General features: G+C 58.2%; 1 protein-coding gene across 1 annotated transcript in view; it reads left to right on the top strand.

Moving 5' to 3' along the window:
• Rai1 (retinoic acid induced 1) overlaps positions 1-23,219 on the top strand; it is a 108,046-nt gene that overhangs the window by 23,627 nt on the left and 61,200 nt on the right. Inside the window, exon 2 of the mRNA XM_026408685.2 lies at positions 15,581-15,715. The gene's annotated coding sequence lies outside the window, so the exon portion shown is untranslated. The remainder of the gene's footprint in view (positions 1-15,580; positions 15,716-23,219) is intronic.

A 23,219-nucleotide genomic window follows, 5' to 3' on the forward strand; every position in this document is an offset into this window, starting at 1 on the left:
CTGCGTGCTCAAATGCTCCAGCTCTCCGGAAACACCCAGCAGGTTCCGACTTTCCCACTGCCTGATCGGGGCCCTGCCACCCTCTGATCCCAGCACAAAGGGGACATTGATCTCAGAGTCCTTTGAGGGCCTGGCCTCTCCTCAGGTGCAGGGTGGGTGTGGAGTCCTCGGGAGACGGCGGCCGCACACAGGCCAGCTTTCATCTCCCGAGAAGTGAGTGGGGGGGGCCCACCAGGTCTCTCAGGGGCCCCCTGCCCCAACCCATTTGAACAGGCGGGAAGACGGATCCAGAGAGTGGAAGGGAAGGGGAGGCGTGTCCTCCTGGGACTCCTCCCGAGGCCCTGGCAGCAGCAGGACCACCGATGGAGGGCCCATGTGCTGCAGGCCTGGCTGAGAGCCTCTGAAGATGGGTCGCGTCCTTCCTCCTCCCGGGACAGCTGGGGAAGCTCAGGAAGCCCAGGGCCGGTCAGTACCAGAGCAGGCTCTGAGCGTGACTGTGCTGTCCACCATCACGGGGACACTCAGAGCTGGCTCCTCTCATTCTCTCTCTGCTTTCTCACACTCCCAAGTGCCCCACTCCCTTCTTATCACCTGTCTCCAGAGGCCCCTGCTCACCAGGGCCTGGAAGCTGACCCTCTCCATGCCGGTCCCAGTGGACACCGCAGTGGGATGTTTCTGGTCCCACCTTGAGGGACCCACCAAGGACTCCCTCTCTCCCCCCCCACCCCAGGTCTCTTTTGTGCACAGCCCCAGGCCTGCCCTCCACACCCCTCCACTCCTAGGCCTCAGGAATGGCTCTGGAACTGCTGGGCCTTGGGGAAGTGGGGTCCCCTGCTCAGGTTCCACGAACCCCAACAAAGTCCAGAGTGCCGTGTGTTAGGGCATGAGTCTGGGCCGAGGGCCCGAGCTGGGCTGTGCACCCTGAGGGGGCCCATGGCTCAGTGCTGTGCAGGCCGCTGGGTGCAGCTCCCCGGCTCTCGAACCCGCTTCCCGAGGAGCTCGGAAGAGGACGTGGCCCAGCCTGGCTCTCGGGGAGGAAATTCTCCTGCCCACCCAGTGCACATGCACGCACGCACCACACCGGGTGCCAGCTCACTTGGCAGCAGAGACGGCGCCCACACGCTCATTCAGGTCCACGTGGACACGCCCACGCGCCCCTGCCACTTGTGGTCAATTCATGGACACCCACGCACACCCCTCTCCTACCCTCCCAGATCCTCTCGCCCAGGCTCACACACACTTCCCACTGCCCCGGGCCTCACCGCACGACCACGGCACATGCACACCGGGGAGGCCCCACGGGCGGTTGGTCAGCCCCCCACCCCCTCCTGCCATTAGAGGTGGTGGCAGCAGCCAAGGTGACGCAGGAACCTGCTTCTCAGAGAAACAGCTCAGAGAGAGAGAGAGTCTTCGCCACAGGAAGGAGCGTTTTGGGAGGAAGGGCTGGCTCCCACCCCCCCCCACCCCGTGCTGACACACAGTGTCCCACAGACACACACACACACTTCCCGTCCCCCGGATCCGTGATTCAGGCTCCAAGCCACATGACCAGAGCCTCCCGGGGTACCCGTCCCGCTCTCCAGCATGCACGACTGCCCCCCCCCCCAACATGGACACACAGCTGTGGCTGAGGGCTGCTGCTGCGAAGAGAGGTCCCTCCCCACCCCTGACCTGGGGTCTACCCAGAGCCCCTCCTCATCCTCTGGCTCCTGGGCCTGTGAGTCAGAGATTGACAAAGGTGGCATTTTCGTCTGCCACTAGGGAATGGCCGCACAGCAGCCACCGAGACCAGGGCTTCTTGTGGGAGGCCCTGCCGGCTGGCCCCAGCCTGGCGATTGGCACAGGTGACTTGGACATCCGGGCTCTCCATGTCCAGTTGCGTCTCCGGGTGTGCCTACCCAGGTGGGGAGACTGAGGCCAGGAAGGGAGCACTTCAGAAACAGCAGGACGGCACCTTGCCTCCTCTGCTTCTGAGAGCCTCCTCAGAATCCCGGGCCATCCCAGAGGTGTGGATCTTTCAGGGTGGTTTTCTCCAGAGACCCAGAGAGGGCAAGGGTCTTGCCCGAGGTCACACAGCAAGTCCGCAGCACGAGCTGACCTGCCTCATACCCCAGAGCTCTCCCCGGGAGCCCCATGTGTGCGTGGAAGGGGGGGCGCTGGGGGCGGCGGGAGGGAGGAAGCAGGGTTGGGTTGGTTTCCCAGCCTCCCCTCCCCCTCCCCGGCTCCTTTCTCTCCCTCGCACGGTTTGTTTGGAGAATGACTCACAGGAATGCAGCAAAATCCTGATGGATGGGAAGGCAGGGCCCGCAGTACCCGGAAAACCTCTCCAGGATGGGGAGGCGGGGCCGGGCGGTGGGGCCTGAGAGGCCGCTGATCAGGGGGGCACCCATGGCGGGTGGGGAGACTGAGGCCTGGGGAGAATGTGGGACTCGTCCCAGCGTGGAGCCCTCGGTCCTGGTCCTGCCGTGGCCCGGCTGGACCCGTCTCCCATTGCAAGCCCCCCACCCCCCGCCCGCCACTGGGTTTTACGTGACCCCTGGTGCATGAGAGGTGACTGACAAGGGCATGGGGGCACCGGCTGCGACCCAGATCAGACCCTCAGCCCCTCCCGCTGCCCCCACAGGGTGCTCCTGGGTCACCGTGTGCCTGCGGGCCCACCAGGTGCCAGACTGCGCTCGGCCAGGGCCTGGGGGCGGGAGAGTGCCCCCAGCTCAGGGTCCAGGTGGAAGCAGGGCACACCAGGCACAAGTACGATGCCGGGGCACCTCGAAGGGCCCTCAGGGGAAAGGGGGGCCCTTGGAAGACACAAGATGGAGTGGGCACTTAGGGGTGGAGAGAGCTCGGTGCGCTCAGGAAGGTCCCCGAGTGGAACCAAGACACGGAGGACCCTCCTTGGGGGCCGGGGCCCTTCAGGGCGCTGAGACGGCTCTGGCCTATCAGGCGGCAGCAGCTGGGGAGACCCAGAGGGAGCTGTCCTACAGACACCACAGCTCGGGTGTCTCTCAGGGGACACGAGGTCTTCAACCCCAGGACGAATGATGGTGGGAGCCCCGGGCCCAGCCTCTCCTTGCCTGCTGATGGTGGTGGTCCCCAGGGTGGGTGGCCCCTCATGACCAGAGCCGGGTTTTCTGGAGCAGCGGGAATCTGGATTTTTTGATGTGACCACCCCTGATGTCAGGATGCTGGCTCACTTCACGCCGCGGCCCGGTGTGGCTCAGACACCAAGGCCCACCGTCCGTGCGTGACGTCTGCCGGGCGGGGCGCCTGGGTTTTCCGTCTGCTTCTTTACATTCCTGGTTTTATTGGAAACAGCCCAACTCGCCACAGCTGCGACCCCAGGCGAGGTGCTGGGGATCTATCAGCCAACAAGACAACCTGCCACAGAGCTGCCATTTTAGAGGGAGAGAAGGCAGTGAACAGAGATATCAGGTAGCGAGTGTTAGGGAGAAAAAGACAGCCGACCTACCCGCACAGAGAGTGGCTGGGGTGCTGGGCAGATATCTAGGAGAGATGTGGTTCGAGGCAGAAGCAAGGACCCGTGCAAAGGCCCTGGGGTGGGGCTATACTTGGCGTGTTAGAGCAGCGCCCAGGAGAGAGTGGGAGAAGGTGAAGTCACTGAGTTTGGACTTGTGTCATTGTGAGTTGAGGAAGGTGAGGGATGGAAACCCTTTATCCCAACCTTCCCAGCCACTGGCAGTGCCTAGCAGGTAGAGGTCAGATTGCACGGGGGACTGCCACTTGTGGCCGGGAGTGGGGTTTAAAGTCCTCTGGGAGATGAGAGCCATTAAGAGTTCTGGCTCAGGGAGGAACAGGATCTGACTTCCATTTGGCTCTCGTCTGGCTGCTCTCAGGACCAACGCAGGCAAGAACGGGGACAGGGAGGCCAAGGAGGAGGCCACCAAACTGGTCTGGCCCAGCAACAGTGGGGGCCTCAGTGAGCTGTTGGGGGTCACCTGGAGAGTTGCGGAAACTGTTAAAAATCTCTCCACGGTATGCAAGAGTCCAGCCTATTTATCGTGACGATCTTGGTGGCAATATGGAAAAGGTGACTTTGTCATTCTAGGTGAAAATCGGATTCGAAAATTGCACATTAAAACGACACCGGTGCCAGGTGCAGAAGGGCCTCTGACCCTGTTCACATGAAATGACCAGAACATGCAAATCCTGAAGTCGCTGAGTAGGTGCCAGGGACCCAGAGCAGGAAGAAAAAGGTGGCTGCTGATGGGGCGGGGCTTCTCTTAGGGAGGGAGTCAAAAGTTCTCATATCAGATGATGGTATTGGCTGTACGGCTCTGTGGATGTGCCAAAAAACCACGGGATTGTCCGCTTCGGGGGGTGTTTGTTAACGCAGCGCTGGGGACTCATACGTGCTAAACCACTGAGCCCCACCCCCTTTTTTTACTTTGAGACCGTGACTTGCTTGTGATTCGCCTGCCTCAGCCTCCCAAGTTCCTGGGATTCCAGGCGTGCACCACCGTGCCCAGCTAAGAGGGATGCTTTTCTATGATGTGAATCATATCTCAATAAAAATTATTTTGAAGCACATTAGGATTTCTAGCCAAAATTGACGCATGCACAAAAAGATGGCAAGGAAATATTGAGAGTCTTTCAGGGGAGGATGATTCTGGACCGCCGTCTTCTTTCTATTTTTGTGTCTTTTTACACCTTTCTAAAGGTAGGTGTTTGCCTCAAAACATGAAATTCTTGTGACCCTGGGAGGGGACTTGGCCTCTCTCCACTTTTCACGTGGGGATTTGGAGCAGGAGTGCAGCTGCCCTGGCCCCCAGCGCTGACCTTCTGAAATTCCATTCCTGCTCATGTGGCCTTGGGTCAAGTCACAGGACCAGGGATGCCAGCAGTCCTCTCCTGGGCAGTGTCCCGGCCGCCCACCCGCACGGCCCGCCCCCTTCTCCTTGCATGCCTGCCGTCCGGGCCGCTCACCACCGCCCATCACAGCTCACCCCTTCCATTTCTGGGCAACTCGGCCTGTTAGCAAGCTCTTCCTTATATGGAGGTGAAATCTTGTCTTCCGGTTGCTTCTACCCTTCTTCAGCTCCCTCTCTGAACCCCAGTTTCTGGGTCTGCAGCTAGGAGCCCCCTCACATGGCCTCCGGGAGGTCATGAAGAGATGGAGCACTTGTAGCCCAGGGCACATGGTGGTGGTCACTTGGCGTGAGGGTCAAAGTGGGGGTGGCCTTCGGCTTGACCCGACAGCAGAAGAGAGTAGGATTTCTCAGTTCCATGTTCAGATCATCACTGTGAAATTGGAAGGTGAGCCTTCAATCCCAGAGATTGAAGCCTTACCTCTCCACGGACCAGGAAGAAGTGACAATCATCAGGACGGATGTTTCTCAAGGGCTCACAACATGACAAACCCCACAATGACTTCTGAGTACCTCCTCAACGTGAATCAGGCCCTGCTAGTCTCCCCCATTTTAAAGGTGGGGAAAACTGGGGTTCCAAAACACGATGTGAAGTATCTGGGCGTGAGTCTCTTGGCACGTGTCTTGGGAGCTGTGTGAGTCAGTTTTTTGTTACTATAATGAAACACTGGGGGCAGACTACTTTATAAAGAGAAGAGGTTTATTTTGGCTCACGGTTCTGGAGGTTCAAGGTTCAAATAGCAGGGCATAGGCTCTGGCAGAGCCCCTAGGGACCGCATCATATCGTGGTGAGAATATGTATCTGTGTCTCTGTGGTCCCTCTCCGTCACCTCATAAAGCTATAGGGGCGGGGGCTCTACTCCAATGACCTAATCTAGTCACTTCCCCGAGACCCCACCTCTAAACGCCATAGTGGAATTAAGTTTCTGCCCTCTTTGTTTCGTTATTGAGGCTCTGGGGTTGGAAGCCAGGGGTGCTATACCACTGAACTACCTCCTCATCCCTTTTCATTTTCTATTTTGAGACAGGGTCTCCCCCAGTGGCCCAGGTGGGCCTTGAACTTGCAATCTTCCTGTCTCAGCCTCCCAAGTCACTGGGATGACAGGCGGGTGCCACGGCACCCAGCAATTTCCACCCTCTTAATACGATTAGTATAAAGACTCTGGGATTAGAGTCCTAGATGAGCTCGTGGTTACAGACCATAGCAGGAGCCTTGTGGATCGTCTAAAAAACACTCCACCATCAGTCTTTCCACCTCAGGGGTGGACAGAAACAGGACCAGAAGGGAATACTCATGGTGGGTTGGGCCTGGCCCTGGGCTCTGTGAGTTCACGGGGTGAAAGAGCCTCAGACCTGCTCTCAGGTGTGCTGGGAGGGTAGGATTCTCCAGCTCTTGGCGACGTTGGGGGGTGACAGCCATCTCGCCCTCCACCTTTGGGGCTTCAGTGTGGAAAACTTCTTTGCATCTCTCTCCCATCACCAGCTGTGAGGAGAGCCCTGGGCCCAAAGCAATATCCCTCTTCTCAGCTCCAGAAACAGGGGCCCAGAGCGGGTGCAGAGAGGTGCCCAGGTAACAGCCATGATGGGACGGTGCCGGGACTGGCCCAGGGGACAATCAGGAGCCGTACCTTTCCTGTTAGGGGGTAGGGAGGAGAGGAGCGGTCACTTTTCCACTCAGGACACTCTCTAGGTATCCAGAGCTGTGCTGGGGATGGAACGCAGGGCCCTTGTGCATGCTGGGCAAGTGCTCGGGCACCGAGCTACACTCCTTAACCCGATCGATCTATCTATCTATCTATCTATCTATCTATCTATCTATCTATCTATCTATCTATTTATCTTTAGTGCTGGAGAGCAAGTCCCAGGCCTCACCCAGGCGAATCAAGGTTCCTTTTCCATCAGCAATTTCTTTTTTTTTTTTGTAGTGGTGCTGAGGATCGAACCCAGGGCCTCATGCATGCTAAGCGAGCGCCCTACCACTGAGCCACAGCCCCAGGCCTTCGATCAGCAGTTTCTCTTCCATCTTTCCAGAGCCCATCTCTGTAGGTTCAGGCTTTGACATTCACAGGGTCCCTAGGCTCACCCTGCCCCCAGGCTCCTGCTGGGACGTCCTTGCCTTCCTAACCCCCCGCCCACCGCCCTGTCCAGAGCTGAGTGGATGAAGCCCTGTCCGAGGCAGGTGGAGGCTCCGAGGGGCTGAGCCGCCCCTGAACCTCCAGGTACTCAGGTCCATGTCCTCCGGTTACCTGACTGTTCTGAACACTCCAGGTCAGCCCAGTCTCATCCCATTTTGCAGATGGCAGACTGAGGCAGGGGCCTGGGTCTCCCTCAGCAAGGAGGGAGCTGAGTAAGTCATTGCCAGAGACTTAAAGGCATGTCATCACCCGCCAGGGCGAGAAGGAGCTGTAGCTGCCACTCAGATAAAGCTAGGGGTCCTCACCTTGGGACCAGGAGGACCCCGTGGTCAGCATCCCCTGGGACCATTATGTCCAGGCTGGGCAAAGTCCCATGGAGAACTTAGAAAGGGGCCAGAGGGTCACTGGAGGAGTGGTTGAGCCATGCAAGATCCCCACAGCCTAAGGACTCCCATCGTTGGGGTCAGGGAACAAGAGATGTTCGAAGGCAGGTGGCTGACACCTAAGTGTGCATGTGTGTGTCTGTGCATGTCCCTAGGTGTGCATGTCCCATGCCTCTGTGCGCATCTCTGTGTGTCTGAAGGTAGAGTGTGTGTGCCCCCAGGAGGATGCATATTTATACACGGGCTGGCAGCCCCAGTGTGCAGGTGACATGGGCCCCCAGGTCTCGGTAGCCCTCCAGCAGTGAGCACACCCCTCCGGCTCTCTGGTTCTCTCTGAAGCAGTCAGAGGAAGCCGAAAGGGCTCACGGAGGGCTGGGGCTGCCCTCAGGCCCCACAGAGACACAACCAGGACTCAGTCCTGGGTGCTTTCCTGGGCGCCTTTCAGGAGGAGAGGAAGTGGGGGTGTGCCGTCATTTCCATTCTTGGGCACGTGGGGCTGAAGGACGGTCCAGGTGAGGAGGAGCAGGTGTCCTGGGAGCCCTGTCCAGTGGCAGGGGTGGGGCCTTTGCACGTGAGTGCATGTCTGGTTGGGTGGGGGAGTGCGTGTCTGATTTTAAAAAAAAAATACTTATTTTTTAATTATAGTTGGACCCCATACCTTTATTTTATTTATCTTTATGGGGTGCTGAGGATCGAACCCAGGGCCTCGCACGTGCTAGGCGAGCGCTCTACCGCTGGGCCACCACCCCAGCCCCGCGTGTCTGATTTTGTGCTTCCTATTTGTGTGTGTGTGTTGTGTGCGTGTGTGTGTGTGAGTGTTGTGCTGTTGCGTGTGTACACTGAGGTCTGAGTGTCTCGTACTGGGGTATCTGTGTGTGTGTCTGGCTGCACACCCTGGCCCAGGGGCCACTCTGGCCCCTGGCCAGCTGCCCCCACCTGGTGCTGCTGGACTTCTTCTTTAGGAAAATGTCAGAAGCTGCAGGCTCTGTGGTCACCCCAGCCCTGTGGCCTCAGCACAAGGCAGGTGCAGGGTTAAAAGTGCGTCGCTGGGGTGGGAGGGCGCCGAGCTGGGCCTCTCCTGGCCGTCCCGAAACAGTCCCTGGTGGCCTGGTGGAATGTGTCCTCCAGATCGTCACCACTGTGGGCCTGCACCAGCATCTGGGATCAGGCTGTGGCCGGGTCAGCAGCCAGGTGTCCGTCTGTGACGAGGCACTGTGGCCGGGGGTCAGAAGTCCACATATGGCAGAGAGTAGGGGTCAGCCTCGGGCTGGGACTGGGGTCAGGGATCGGAATGTAGCCGCTGCTGCTGTGGCGAAGGGTCAGTCTGTGGCTGAGGTGGGGGGGGGGGGTCAGTCTGTGGCTGGGATTGGAGTTCAGTCTGTGTCGGCGCCAAGAGTCCTTTAGGCCTCAGCCACCTGGCCCAGGGGAGGACCTGGGCCCTGGGCACCGGGGCAGGGGGCAAAGCAGGCGTGTGGCTTCGCTGTTCTGTGGCTGTGACAGAGACCCCTGGTCAGGCCAGCTGTGCTCTCATCAGAACCAGGGACAAGATGTGCTGGGGACTCAGGACCAGAGAGAATGCAGATCCTGTCAGACTCCTCTCCCCGTGAGACTGAGCACTGGGCCCACCTCAGTGGCCTCTCCCCTCCTCTCCCCACCTCCCTCCTTCATCTGCTCTCAGCTCTCCTCCTCCCTCCCCACCTCCCATCCATCTGGCCTTCTCTGTCCCCTCACCCCCTGGCCAGTCTCCTGCTCTGACACCGGGACCCTGCCACTTCTAATTCACTCAGACGCTGAGGCTGAGAAGGGGGGGTGAATGCTGTGCCAGGGGAGGACCCCCCCCACCCCAAGACCCCAAGAGGAAGGACTGACCGCCTTGGTCACCCTGGAGAAGGACACCATAGAGGCGGTGGAGATGAGGCCACAGACCTGCAGGGAGACCCCATGACCCGTGAGCAGGGTCCCGCCCGGGTGGCTGGAGGGGGGGGGGCCTCGTCTCACACTCGGTCCTGCGTGAGCCTAGAGTTTCATGGGCCTCCTGCGATGGCCTCCCACTGGCTCATAAGGAAGGACTGACGGACAGGTGGCAGAGAAACCGCAGACAGAGGAGATCCAAGACCACTCAGATCAAAGGCAGCAGAAAGAGCACTGGTCCTGGCCCGGCCACCAGCATTGTCGGGTGGACCCCAGTCCGGGGAAGAGATGGAGATGTGCCCCAGCCTGAGAGGTGGACAGCAGGGCGGCCTTTCTACCGTGAACCTCCTCCCGGGGCACTCTGGCTTATCCTCCCACCTCTACTGCCAGCCCCTGGGGTTTGGGGAGGAAGGGGGACTCGGGGGGGGGGGGGGAGGGGGACATGCAGGCTATTTGAAAATGTGCCCAAAACTTAAAGAGAACTTGGATATTTATACTCCTGATGGCTCCCCATCACCACCCCGCCTTCCACCAGCTGAAATATGAAGTTCTTTGCCTTCAAAGAAAAACATGTTTCCTGGCGTCTGCTCAGTTTCACATGGTAGCCCAGCTCCCCGAGGGAGCGTGGGGCGTCAGAGTGTTCTGACGGGGACAGAAAGGCATGGGGCTGTGATTGTCAAATGCCCCCCCCCCACCCCAGCCCCGTGAAGGCCGTCTCCCGGTGGCCCAAGCAACAGCACCTGGCACGCAGTGGATACGCCAAAAAGGAGAAATTTGCGCAATCGATGATCTTGGTTGATCTGGGAGACAAAACTGGATCCGTGGGAGAGGGAGGTCTGGCAGCCACGAGCCCAAGTCAATATGCTCATGAAATGGGTAGGCTGAGGTTTGCACTGTAGGAAGGTGACTGGGGAGGGTCACCCGCGGTGTACCCCCGTCAGGGCGCAGTTCCCGGTGCATTCTCTAAAAATGGGGCCTCTTGGGCGGTTGAAAGTTGACCGATTAGCATGAAGGCTTTTAAATACCCCCCCCCCCCCACACACACACACACACACACAGTGAGGGCCACTCACCGGCCTCCTGGCTTCTGCTCTGGCTCAAGTGTCCATTCTTTTCATGGTCGCCAGGGGGCGCTATGAGGACCTAAGGGAAATCATGTCCCTTCTCTGCTCAAAACACTACAAGGACCCCACATCTCATGTACTGTAAAAGATTTAGTCTTTATAGTGGTGTCCAGGGCCCCATGGGTGTGGTGGCCTTTTGCCCCCTTTCTGTCCCCAGTTTCTTCTGACTCGCCACATTGCTCACTCCAACTCTGCCTCAGGGCCTTTGCCCCTACGGTGGCTTCCACATACACAGCTCCCCCCTCCCACAGGTATTTACACTCTTCCTACCTTAATCTTTCAAGTTGGTTGTCAGATAGGAGTTCCCTGACCACCCAGTGTCAACATGGCCCTGCCAGGCTCCCAGCCTTCTTCCCTAGCTTTATTTATCTGTTTATCCACAACATGCCTCACCTACATGTAACATTCTATAGTCACGCACCGCATAATGTTTTAGCCAGTGACGGACCACATATGTCACAGGGGTTCCGTAAGATCACATCTCCTAGTGTCATTGGTCGCTGTCTCACTTTGTGTAGGGACACTCAGTGGTGTTCACACCATGACAAAAGGGCCTAAGGATGCATTGCTGGACTGAACCACAGGACTAGACATCATTTCCTTATCCAGTCTGTTTCTGGTCTGTCCCAAGACTAAAATGGAAGCATTGCCCCCTTCCTTGATCTGAATCCTCAACATAAAAACAGTGCCTAGCATGTAGTAGATGCTCAGTAAATATTTGCCAACCCCATGGATGAATCATTCCGCCACACTCCAAGTGGGTGAGCTTGGGAAAGTCAATCATCTGCACCTGTCTGTCACCCAGTCTCTGAAATGCAGCAGGTGACTGGTGGGGAGGAAGAAGACACATAGAAATTTGAAATTGCCACCCCTATTCAATAAATAAATAAAACCTCCCCCCCAAAAAAAAATGATAAAGGGAAAAACCTGACCCACTTTATGACCCCTCACCCATTCCTCCAGGCCTGTAGACTTGCAGTCTGAGGGTACCAGCCCAGGTCTGATTTTGAATTTGAGTTTGCATCTGGTATGGGATGGAGTCCATCGTCCTCTTCTCCACTCCTTGCCCACCTGGTGACCCCCTGGCTAACCCTGTCCCTGGTGGCCTGTCAGTGAACCTTATCCTCAGTTTGCATTCCTTCTGGTGCCCCCAGCCTCCCCTACCCTTCCTCTACATTTTCCGTCTCCGTGGATAATGCACTTTGCATGAAAGCAGCTATTCAGAGCTAAAGGGCAAACAAAAGGAGACCTGCCTAGACCAGGACCGTTCAGAGCGCAGCCCCGCCTCACCAGGAAGTGCTAGGCCTGTTGAGACCTATGAGCAGCCCCCAGATGCCCCACAGATCTCTCCTGAGCCAAGCAGCAGATCCCCTCTCCCCTGGGGCAGGGGCCACATGGTAGAAGTTGGAGTTAGATCCTGGGAGAGCAGAAAACCCACCCGCCTGCCCGCCATGCTGTCTCCTCTGCTGGTCCTTTCCTCCTGATTGATGTCATTTGTGCTGCGTGCTGATGCTGCACCGTGACCCGGTGGAATCCCTCTAATAGGGTCTGATAGGACAGGAAGAAGTGTGGGGGCCATGCAGACCTGAGTGTGTTCATTTAATCAACACATATTGAGCTACCCAGGTGCCACGTTGGGCAGAGGTGATCAAGGCCTCTGTTGAATCTTGCAGTCAGGTGGGATGGGATTGTCTTTTCTTGGGTACTGGGCATGAGCCTGGGTTTCACCTCTCAGGGATGGACCGTTCCCAGCTTTTTCGTGCTGTCCTGAGACCCCTCTGCAGTGACACTTATGGAAGGGCTTGGCCAGGTAGGGGAATCCATCTGTCCACCTTTGACAGCCCTCTGGGATCTGGGCTCCTCTGCCACAGGACTACCTTAAGAAGCTCTAGGGAGCAAAAGAGAGACCTGCACAACAGTGAGATGCAGGGCGCTGCTCTCCTCTGTGACAAGGCACCCCACCACCATTCTATCCCTGTAGACCCCCAGGACAGATCCCCAGAATCCATGAAAGGTACTTGGAGGGACTCAGGTGAGTCATGTGACCTGTCCCAGCTGTGAGGTGCTCCATGTGCCCATTCCAGTTTTCTCTAAGGGGGCTGTCCATTTAAAGAGGAGGAGCTCAGTCCCAGTCAGGACAGGGGCTTGCTTCAGGAAGATACAGAAATGGGAACCTGCACCATTCCCACCGTGGAGACACCAAGAAGCAGACAAAAAAATACCCATGAAATAAATACATGAATAGGTGAATTCTGCAGTGCCTTAGAAAGTTGGTCCAGGCAAAGGGGGACCAACATGTGCACAGGTTCCAAGGTGAGAAGGTACCTGTTGAATTCAAGGAATAGCGAGGGGTTCCACAGTGAGTGAGGGTGAAAGGGTGGGCCACGAGATGGGGGAGGTCTTGGGGGCCTGATTGGATGGGGGGGGTCCCATAAGCTACCAGGAGGACTTTCTCCCTCTGATCTCTCAGACAGGAGGGAGGTAAGTTTGTCCATGCCCTCCAGGACAGACAGCTAATCCAGGATGTGCCAGGGGTTAAGGGGCCCATCTATGACGGGGTTGGTGGTCCCCAGTAGGGGTTTGGGTTTTCTGCCACCAGGCTCAATGGTACCCACAGTGGGCCTTCTCTTGGCTCCCCCAGCAGCCTCAGGACCCAGTCGCCCTTGTTCCCAGTCCCAATAATTAAAGGTGGACACTAAGAATCCCTGTTTAAAAGATGGGGAGTCTCGAGTCCAGAGAGGAGCTGGGGCTGCCCTGGGTCTTGGGGATTCACTTCTGATAGAAAGGCTTGCTCGTTAGGTGGCTGCTTGGGGGGCAGCACTAAGGTCTGGGGAGGGTGTAAGATGCATCATGCCAGTGGTGCCCCACATCTGGCTGCAAGATGCTGATTCCCAGGCAGAGGCTCTGGGCATTCTGAGGACTCTATCTGGGATACAGCCCAGGAATCTGTTCCTATTTGACAGGTTTCCGAGTAACTTTCAGTTCACTGGGGTTCTGATGATGCCTCTGTGTCATCAGGCCCTTACAGTCCTTAACCGATGACCTGGAGGCACCAATATGTATCCATACCCACCTGGAGGCCAGCGGGGACTGAGCCTCAGGCTTCAGGGAGGGCCAGGAGGAAGGTACCCACCCCCACCTGGCACACAATTTTGGGTGCAAGCCCTAAGTGTGAAGTGATAGAGGTCCTGGGGTGTGCTCCTCTCCTGCCAAGCAGGAAGAAGTGGAAGTAGGGACCTAAGAGAATGTGACTGTCTGACCAACGGGACAAAGTGGGGGGGAGCCCTGTCAGTGTGATCCTTGGCGTGGATAATCAGATGGATGGAAAGAAGAGTGGTTGGACGGATGGATGGATGAATGAGTGGATGGATGGATGGATGGATGGATGGATGGATGGATGAATGAATGGAGGGATGGATGAATGAATGGCTGTTTGGGCCGCGAGCAGCCGAAAAAGGGGCGGGCTGGAGAAACACTCAATCACAGCCCTGGGGCTAGGTGACCGCCAGCTCGCCCAGAATCTGGCTTTCCGCGGCCCGCCCGGGGCGCGTAATTATGTGCCCCTGGGGCGCTGGAGTGACTCCCCATACTGGGGCGAACTGGGGTCGCGCCACCGCCGCCCCACACCACGCTCTGGCCTTTAGCGCTCGGGCAGGCCTCCCCTCGGCCGCAGTCCAGCCCCAAGGCCCCCAGTCTTCTTTGTCTCGACCTAGTCCTTGGCTCTTTCCCGGTTGCGACCCGCCTCTCTGGGTGGCCTTACTCGTGTGCTTCTGGGCTCTCCGGGAGTCGTTCCCTGCTGTCCCCATGGCCGTAGGCGTCTTCCCCAGCCAGGCAGGGGCTCCCAAATCCTGTGCCTCTAGGACCTTGGAACCGGGAAGTGGCAGGATCTCCGCCGAGCGGCGTCTCTGGTGCGGCGAGGGGAGCCGCGGAAAGAAGGCCCCCCCTTTCCCTCCGCCTTCCCCTTCCTCCGCTACTACACGTCGCGCTGCGCCTTGACCCCAGCGCTGCTGGTTCGCGCCTTAAGCGGTTCTTCTGCGGCGGTGCGATCCCCGACGCCACGAGGGCTAGCCCCCGCCCTCCAGGCCTCAAACCCGCACAGAGAACACAGCCCCACGGCCGCCGGCGGCTACAGACCATTGCCTCTGGCCAGCCCACAGACCGCACAAGCGCACTGCCCCTCCATGCGCAGCCCACAGCCCCACACAACCGTCAGCCCACTCGCAAACAAGCCCGCACGGGCACCAGGCTCCCCCGGCCCCACGCAGGCACAATCCCATACACACACGCACAACCCCACACAGGCGCATCCCACCCACGCAGCCACACTACCCCCTACAAATAATTGCACACAAATACACCACTCCACGCAGGCACCGCATCACTCAGTCCCGCCGAGACCCAGAAGCACATTCACAAGCTAGTATCCAGCTGCCCCCTCCCGCCCTCCGCAAGCCCCGTGACATTCACACGCAGGGTAAACCAGAAATCTACAGCCACACTGATCCACACAAGGACCTCAACGCACAACCAAAAGCTTACCCGCGGGCTCTTAAGTCACTGAAAAATATTAAAGCGTTCTGTCCCTCCCCTTCGCTTTTTGACGCGCGCGCGCGCGCGCGCACATACACACACACACACACACACACACACACTCACTCACTCACACCCCCAGTCCCTGAGCGCCTCGGAGCCTCGCAGCCGGTGACCCCGAGCCCCAGCGGTGAGAGCCGCGGGAGCGTCTCCCCGGCGCCCCCTCCTCCGGCTGCCTCTACAAGCTCACCACTCCTCCCCGCCTTCTCGTTCCCCGCCCCTCCCCCTCCCCTCCCCTCCCCCGCGTCTGGGGCGCGGGCTGCGCGCAGCCAAGCCCCCTCGTCGCGCGCCCCTCCCCGCGCGCGCCCCGCGACCGCATCGCGCTCGCCGAGTGGATGCGGCCACGGGGCCGTCTCTAATTACCTCCTGTCCCCCGGCGGCCCGTGAATAATGGCTACTGAGGGCGCTCGCAGGGGCTGCTGAGAAGGAAACGCGGGGCGCGGGAGGCGCGGCGCGCGCGGGAGCGCGAGGGAGAGGAGCGAGCCCCCGGCCGCTGCGAGCGGCGGGCGGAGAGAAAGGAATCGTGCGAGCGCTCACATTTTTTTCCTCCCAAGGATCTCATCTGGCCGCCGCGTTCTGCAAGAGGAGAGGGGGAGAGCGCGCGCGAGAGGAGAACAGAGACGGCGGTGGAAAGGGAGACAGCGAGACGCGCAGCGCCGGCGCCCCGGAGACCCAGGAGGAGCCCGCAGGTATTGTTGGTGGCGGAGCTTTGTGTCCTCGGTAGGCCGTTCTGGGCGCGAGGGCTCCCTGAATCCTTGGCCCGCCGCCGTGCTCAGACCTGCCCCGAGTCCTGGGTTGCCGACTAGGGTCGCCACCCTCCGCGGCCACCCCTCCCGCCGCGCCGCGATCTTGGCTGGAGTTGCGGATTTGCCTGATTTGGGGTTTTCCACGCTGGTGAAGGGAATCGGTCTCAGGAGAAGGAATTTCTTTTTTTCCTTTAAAAAAATTTTTTTGGCCGCAGTTTGGTTGTGCTGGGGATTCCCCCCTCCCTTTTTCTCCACAATGCATTGGTGAGCGGTCTTGGCGACAGTGGCCCAGGCGGAAGGCTTGGGGCCGAGATGGCGGGGCTGGTGGCCGCGGAATGGGAGGTGAGGAATGCTGGAGAAGGAAGGAGTTCTGTTCAAGTTCGCCATCTGCGCCCCGGAGCTGGTCGGGCCAGGGAGGGCGGTCCGCGCACCCGGTCCTGCTCCGGGCAACCGGTGGGAAACTTCCTGGGAGCGCGGCCTCCCGGGGGACTCGGCGCCCCCGACGTCTCCCGGCGCTACCTCCGGCCGCCGGGGCCCCTCCTTGCCGCCCTCAAGTGTTTAAGGTCGCGCTTTCCCCACCCCCACCTTCCTCCCTCCCCCAGCGGCTTCCGGATCTGGACAGAGCAGCTTCAAACACTTCCCCCGGAGACCCCTCCCCATTGCCCGCACAGAGCTTTCCTGGACCCCCCCTGCCCGCGTCCCCGTCTCGCGCGCCGCGGAGTGGCCCGGCTGACAATGAAATCTCGCGCCTCTGCCGTGGTGGGGGGGAGAGGGGGTCGTGGCTCAGTCCCTCCTGGGGCCGCTGACCCTGGGCCCCGGGCAGGGGGAGGGGGAAGGGTCTTGTTTGGGTTGGGAGACGTTGACGTGGGATGGCGCCAGGGCTGGGGGCACGCGGGGGAGGCGGCGAGGGGATGGGGTGAGCTGCCAGGGGTCGTGGATTCTCGACCCGCTAGGGCAGGGCGATTGGCAGTTGCCCTGGGGCACGTCGAGGGCCCCCTCTAACCTCAGCCTCCTCCCCTCCTGTACAATGCGGGTTTAGAGAGGTGATCCCGAGGGTGATGTGCTGGTGTGACGAAGTGTTTGTCTCCTGCGATCCACAGCAGACGCGGCTGCTCTGATGACCCGGAGATCCGGAGGCCTGTGCCCCTCCCTCGGGGGTGGGCAGATGAAGGGGGAGGGCAGTGGTGGGAACAACTTTTTTTTTTCCCCACTGGGGTCATGGGAAGGGAGGGTTAAGTCAGAGAATTTCTGGGGACCGCAGTCATGAAGGGGGGGCACGGATTTAAGGGGGGGGTCTGCCGGATCAGAGCCTTCTGGACACTCCAATCTCCTAGATCCTTTTGCTTCTTTAGGGGTGAACGAGTGAGGGAGGTGCAGAGGTGTGGGGTAGCTGGACATGGGGGAGGGGTTCATGAAAATCAACCTTAATTGGATTCCCAGGCAGGCAGCCCAGGGGGTCTGGGTGACTCCTCCCCTTTTTTTTTCGGGGGGTGGGGTGGGGTGGTGGGGAGCCAAATCCAGAGACCTCAAGCTCTCAGTCCAGGCTGGTGAGAACCATTTTCTTCCTACCTAAAAAGAAGATTCCTGGGGGAGTGGGGAGGCATCCTGAAGGGCAGGGGGCTGGACTGTGTTCAGCCTGTTCTCTCCTTCAGTCCAGGAATAGAAGGAGTTAACCCTCCCCCAGAAATCTGTCAGCCCCCCACACAGCAGGGACACATTGTTGGACCCTCTGACATGCTAACAGTGTGACACAGGCTGACAGCAGTGAGCAGATTCCAGACCCTGTATTCCCCCCTTCACAGCAGCCAAACAGGACCTGGCCGGGTGGTTCCTGGTTGGGGGACTTTGAGGGAGGCGGAAATCAGAGCTCAGAGAGCCTCTCACCGCCAGGCTGTGGACTTGTGGTCCAGAGGGAAAAGGGGGTCACCCGCCAGGTCCCCTGGGAGCTGAAAGGGTGCCGGGGAATGTGAGGTGGAGGACTAGGTTCCGAGGGCTTCTGGACCAGTGGGCTCCTTTGCTGATATCGGCTCAGCTCCCTACCCCTGCCCTCACCACCATCAGAAGGCCTGGCCCTGAAGGGTAACTTTCTGACCCCTTGGTTGGACTGAGACCCTAGCAGTGGAGGGCTAGCTGGGGGAGGGTGGCCGGAGGCAGGATTGAGAGCTGCCCATTGCTTGGCCCTGGGGCACAAGCCCTTTTAGCCTGGGTTTATGGATGCCACCTTCCCTTCTCCTGGAGGGTAATCTCCATTTCCTGGAGGTGAAAGCAGTTCGCTGAGAGCCCCCCAGGGCCATGCACGCTGCGGACACTCGCGGTGTCCTGTGTTTGGCAGGAGTGAATGGATGGGTACCGGATGAATGAATTGATGAATGAAAAGGGAAAGTTTTCTCAATCGGAGGCATCTAGTCATTGTTTAGAAAAAAAGAAGTGTTTTTTGGATTTGTGTGTTTTAAAATGGGGTTCCCAGAGAACCTGAAAAATGGAGAGAAACAAACAACAAGGGTTTATTGACAGCCCTAGCGGGCTCCGGCGACGCTAACGTTTTGATGTGAGTCTTCCCAGGCCAGTTGGACGTGGTGGTTGGTCGGTTTTTTAAGGGCTGTGTCGTCATTGCCTATATTCACATGTATATCCTGCCTTTTTTTTTTTTTTTTTTTTTTGCTGGTGACAGCACCAGCCTTTTCCTGTTTTGTAACCAACTCTTCATAAACACCACGGCTAATGTCTTCAGGCTTTTCCAGTCGAGTGGATGTACCATAATTTACTTAATATTCCCCTTTTGTTCAACATTCTGGATGCTCCTGACGAATGAGGCCGTGGATGTGTTTTGTGAGGGAGCCTTTCCTTAGGCTGAAGACGATTTCCTCAAAATGCTGTGCTTCTGGTGCCCACAGCTCTGACGGGCCTGCGGTGCCAGGAAGGAGAGCGCCTCTCTTTTTTTCCCAGGATAAGTGGGACACCGTTCTTCCTTCCCCACAATCTAGAAACTTCCACCCGAGCCCAAAAAGGAGCATTGGCGATGAAATCACCTGTCCGACTTCCCTCCTTTGACCGAGGAGGAAACCAGAACTCAGAGAGGGGAAGTGAGTCCCCAAGGTCACACAGCAGTCACTGGGCTGTGCAGCAGGAGCCAAGAACCAGCGACTAATCTGCCTTTTTTTTTTTTTTTTTTTTTGCCTCTGCAAATGGTCCCTGGTGGTCCTCTAGTTGGACCATGCCCATTTCACAGAGAGGGGAACTGAGACCTCAAGGGAGGAAAAGCACCAGCTGATCCTTAGCGGTGCCAAGGCATTCTGTGTCATATGCACTTCTGTGTCCTTAGACCTGGGGCCACCCATGGGCTTCCTGTCTCTTTTCACAGCTCCCTTTGCCATTCCATTTTCCATTTCTCCCCCCACCCCCTTTCTTAGTGGAGCTGGGGGTCAAGCCTGGTCAGTGTGCGTGTTAGGCCAGGGCTCTACCTGACCTCCATCCCCAGCCCTTGCCATCCCCGTTTCCAGAGGGAAGAGCTGAGGACCCAGAGTAGATGCAGTGAGAGGGGGGTGGGCTGCAGTTTCCAAGGGACCCTGGTGGTGCCTCTTGTGCCTCAGTTTACTTGTTCAGGAGCCAGGGGCAGGTGTTGGCACAGACCCTGTGTGTGTGGCGTGGGGGAGTGGGGAAGGACCCGGAGGCCCCCTGGGGGAGAAGGAAGGAAGGAGAGGAGGACTTGGAGAAAGGTAGACAGAAAGAGATTCAAATGCTGGAAGGAAGAAAGTGGGGGAAGGAGAAAGTAGGAAAAGAGAAGAGATATGTCAAAGTAAAGAAGAGAGAAACATGCCCTCCCCACCCCCCCCGCTGGGTGACATTACTTCCAGCAGGGGTGTGGGGCGCGTCAGAGCTGGCCAGGACTGGACACTGTGGATTGGGCTCTGCAGCTGTTTGGGAGACAGATGAGCAGCATCTGGGGGTCAGAAGGAACCAGACTTAAGTGGGTGTCATACATAAAACCAGGGGTGGTGGCTTCTCTGTTCTCCGAGTCCGCCGTGGGACAGGAGGCAGGGCACTCCAATTCAGGGGCTTAGGGATATTTGTGGGGTGCAAGGGTAATTGTGGCTCTGAGTCCCCATCTGAGGACAGTCCTTTTGCTCCTTTCCCTGATGGCTTGCCAGCCGTCAAGGTTAGGAGAAACCCTGCTATGAGTGTGTCAGCATTTGGACATTTCTGTGATGTGTCTCTCTGCAAGCAGGTGCTCATCTGTATGTGTGTGTGTGTGTGTGTGTGTGTGTGTGTGTGTGTGTGTGTGTCTGGGTGTCTCTGTCTTGGGGGGGATGACTGTGTGTGCATATGTGCATGTCTTTGTGCTTCTGATTTTTTTTTTCCTTTTGTATATTTCTTAAGGGGTCTGTGTGTGTCTCCCAGCTCAGGCATGTGCTGTGCATACATGCCTGTGTGTTTGTCTAGGTGAGTCTGTGGTGTTCCCTGTTGTCCTCTGCGTTGGGGGTGCATGCACATGTCTGGTGCATCTCCGATCCCGCTTGTGCATTTCAGGGGGGTGTGCCCCAAGCTTGTGTGTGTGTGTGTGTGTGTGTATGTGTGTGTGTCTGTGTGAGCACACGCTTCCCTCCTAATGGCCCCACCAGAGATCCAGGCACCAGGCTCTTGTGCTCTTCTCAAGGTTGCGGCTGGGTGGCTTAAAGCAGGGGACAGCCTTTGGCTGGGGGAGGGAAAAGAAAATCTTAAAAGACCATCTTCCCTGTGGTCTCCAAGGAGATCAGCCTGTGAAATGATCCGCACGTTAATTAAAAACGATTATATCCTGATTGAGCCATTTCTGCTCACATCCCCCAGTCGGGGAGAGAATGAGACTGACACCAGAGGATGCAGGGTGGGCCCGGGCCACCACACGGCACAGCCAGAGTGAGCCCCCAGCTCACAGGGGGGGCAGAGGCTCGGAGGGCACGAGGCAGCGGGGTGTCCAGGGGCCATCTGCCCAAATCAGATTTGAGCTCCTCTTTTGAATTTTCAGGACTCTTCTCCAGGTGGAGTCTGAGGTCTTAGAGCCTGGTGGCAGCCATCTCGGCCACATGGGTCTGCACTTCTGTGCCCAGCACTAGGCCTTGTTGTTTGAACCCTTCCTTCCTGTCTGTGTGTGTGTGTGTGTGGTTCCAGTGTCCCAGAGAAGGGACACGCTTCAGGTCTTGCAGCCAGACTGGACTCAGTTGTCCGACCTTAAGGCCTAGAGCCCATTCTTAGCCCCCAACTGTCCCTAGACTCCCACCAGGAGCCCCCAGCTCAGCCAGACTCCTGAAAAGCTGGGGCTCACAAGGCCTTTTCGTTTTCCAGGGCCTCTCAGATTGTTCCCTTCTGAGATCTAAGCCACACTGGGCAGCTGCAAATGTCTTTTTTTTTTTTTTTTAATGGGGAGCCGGGTGACTCGCTGGCCTGGAACGGCTCTGGTCTGACTCATGTCATCTTCACCAGCCTCCCTCCCCACACCCCGCCCCCCATATTGGATGATTCTGCAGATCAGCCACAGGTGCCCCTGAGGCCTGCTGGGCACCCTGTACCCACACTCCTGGGCACATAGGCAAAGTCCTGTCTGGAAAAAGTCCAGACCTGGTCACACTATGCTTTGCCACCTTGTCTTAACTCCTTGTCAACCCTATAAGGACCATGGTGGTAGATCCACGGAGTGACAGACACTCAGGTAAATGGGTGAGCTGGCTCTGTGTGCCCAGCCCCTACCCGGAAGCAAGGTCTCTGGCCGTCAGCAAGGGCTTTTTCTGCTTCTCTGAGCCTCAGCTTGTCTTTTGTGCACGGAGGATCATAACTTTTTGCTGCCAGAACTGTCAGAGAGTAAGGAAAATCGAGTCAAGTTGGTTCAAGTGCCCAGAGGGGCTCGCTGGGGCGTCCGTTTGCCGCGTTGAGGATATGTGTGTGTGGCTGCAGCCAGGGTGTTGAGTTTGCTGGCTTCTGGGGAGGGAGACTAGCAATCCCGCGCTTTCTAGGAGACTGTCTGGGGTTCCCGTGACTCATCTCACTATGAACCTGTGTGGGGCTAGTATCTTCACCAGACCCACCCAAGGTTATGTCATCCAAGGTAGAGTGTTTGGGGAAAAAGAGGGGATGATCCTGCTGGACTGGGTCCCAGGGAGGTTTCCTGGACCTGGTCCCACCTTCTCAGAGGGAGGTTGACCAAGGAGTGGGTTTGAAAGCAGGAGGTAGTGTCATGAGGGGCAGGTAGAAGGGGAAATATCAGTGTCCACCTCTTCCCCGAGGGCAGAACTGGGAGAGAGGGTAGGCAGATTTCTACTCTTGTCAACCAAAAGCCCTTTGGCCCTGAAGCCCGCAGAGGCCCAGTCATCCGTTAGGTCCCACCTCTCAGGAGTTTTTTTGTGACCTTGGTCTCTGCCGTCCCTCTAACTCTCCCTCACCTGCCTTCCCTGGGGGCCTGAAGTGCCTCCATTTGTCACTGCCATGGGTCAGAGCGTTGAAGGCCCTGCTTAAAATGCAAACATGTTACCTGGGAGGAGGGATCACAAAAAGACTCGTGTTTGTATAATGCAAGGGCCACCAACCCCCCCACACACCACCACCCCCCCTGCCCCATGCTCTGCACAGCCGGGCAGGCGATGCGGATGAGGGCCGGGAGCCTGCTTTGGACCTCCTGGGTCGTGGCAGCAGCTCAGCCAGGGTGACACACTGGAATGCAGCCAGGGTGCCTGTCACCCACTTTTTCAGGAACCAGGTGTCAGATGTTCCCATGACATGTCCTGGTTTCTATATGCTGTCACCTCATTCAGCCACACAGCTACAGGCCACATTGGGACCCCATGCCGCCGTTGTGCAGCCTCTGACTTAATTGCTGTTACCCAGGGCTTTCCACCAGAGTCCTGCACTGCAGGTGGGGCAGGGGTGGCAAAGCTCTCTTGCACAGCTTAGGCCTGTGAGGCCTTGGCGGGGCTGGGGGATCAGATGAGGTGCCCTCCCCAGGATCAAGAAGGGGCCAAGGCACAGGGCGAGGCTTTGATGGCCAAAGAGATTTGAGGGACAGAGGCAGAGAGAGAGACTTTGCTGATGCTGTCCTGCTGTGGACCTGCTGGCCACAGGGGCCTGATTCTGGGTTGGTTTATATCACAGGGCGTCAGGCCCGAGCACCGCCCTCACCATGCATGGCCAGGCCCGAGTCCCCCACCCCCATCCCGGCGTGGCCAGAAGAGGCCATAGGAGATGGTGTCTGGGGAGGCAGGCCCAGAGAGCCCCTGAGTGTCAGGTGCAAAGCCAACCAGCCTCATGCACGTTCACACCCAGCAGTGAGGATGTGGGGGCAGAGGGGGTTGGGGCCAGGTTGAGGCTGGTCAGCCTGACCCTGCTCCTGACTCAGGGTGGCGGGTGCTGAGCCAGAACTCCTGGGCATCTGTCTGACCCCTGCCTCGCATCACAGGCCGCATTTCACTTCCTCCATCCT

The sequence above is a fragment of the Urocitellus parryii genome, chromosome 7, assembly GCF_045843805.1.
Source record: "Urocitellus parryii isolate mUroPar1 chromosome 7, mUroPar1.hap1, whole genome shotgun sequence".
NCBI lineage: Eukaryota > Metazoa > Chordata > Mammalia > Rodentia > Sciuridae > Urocitellus > Urocitellus parryii.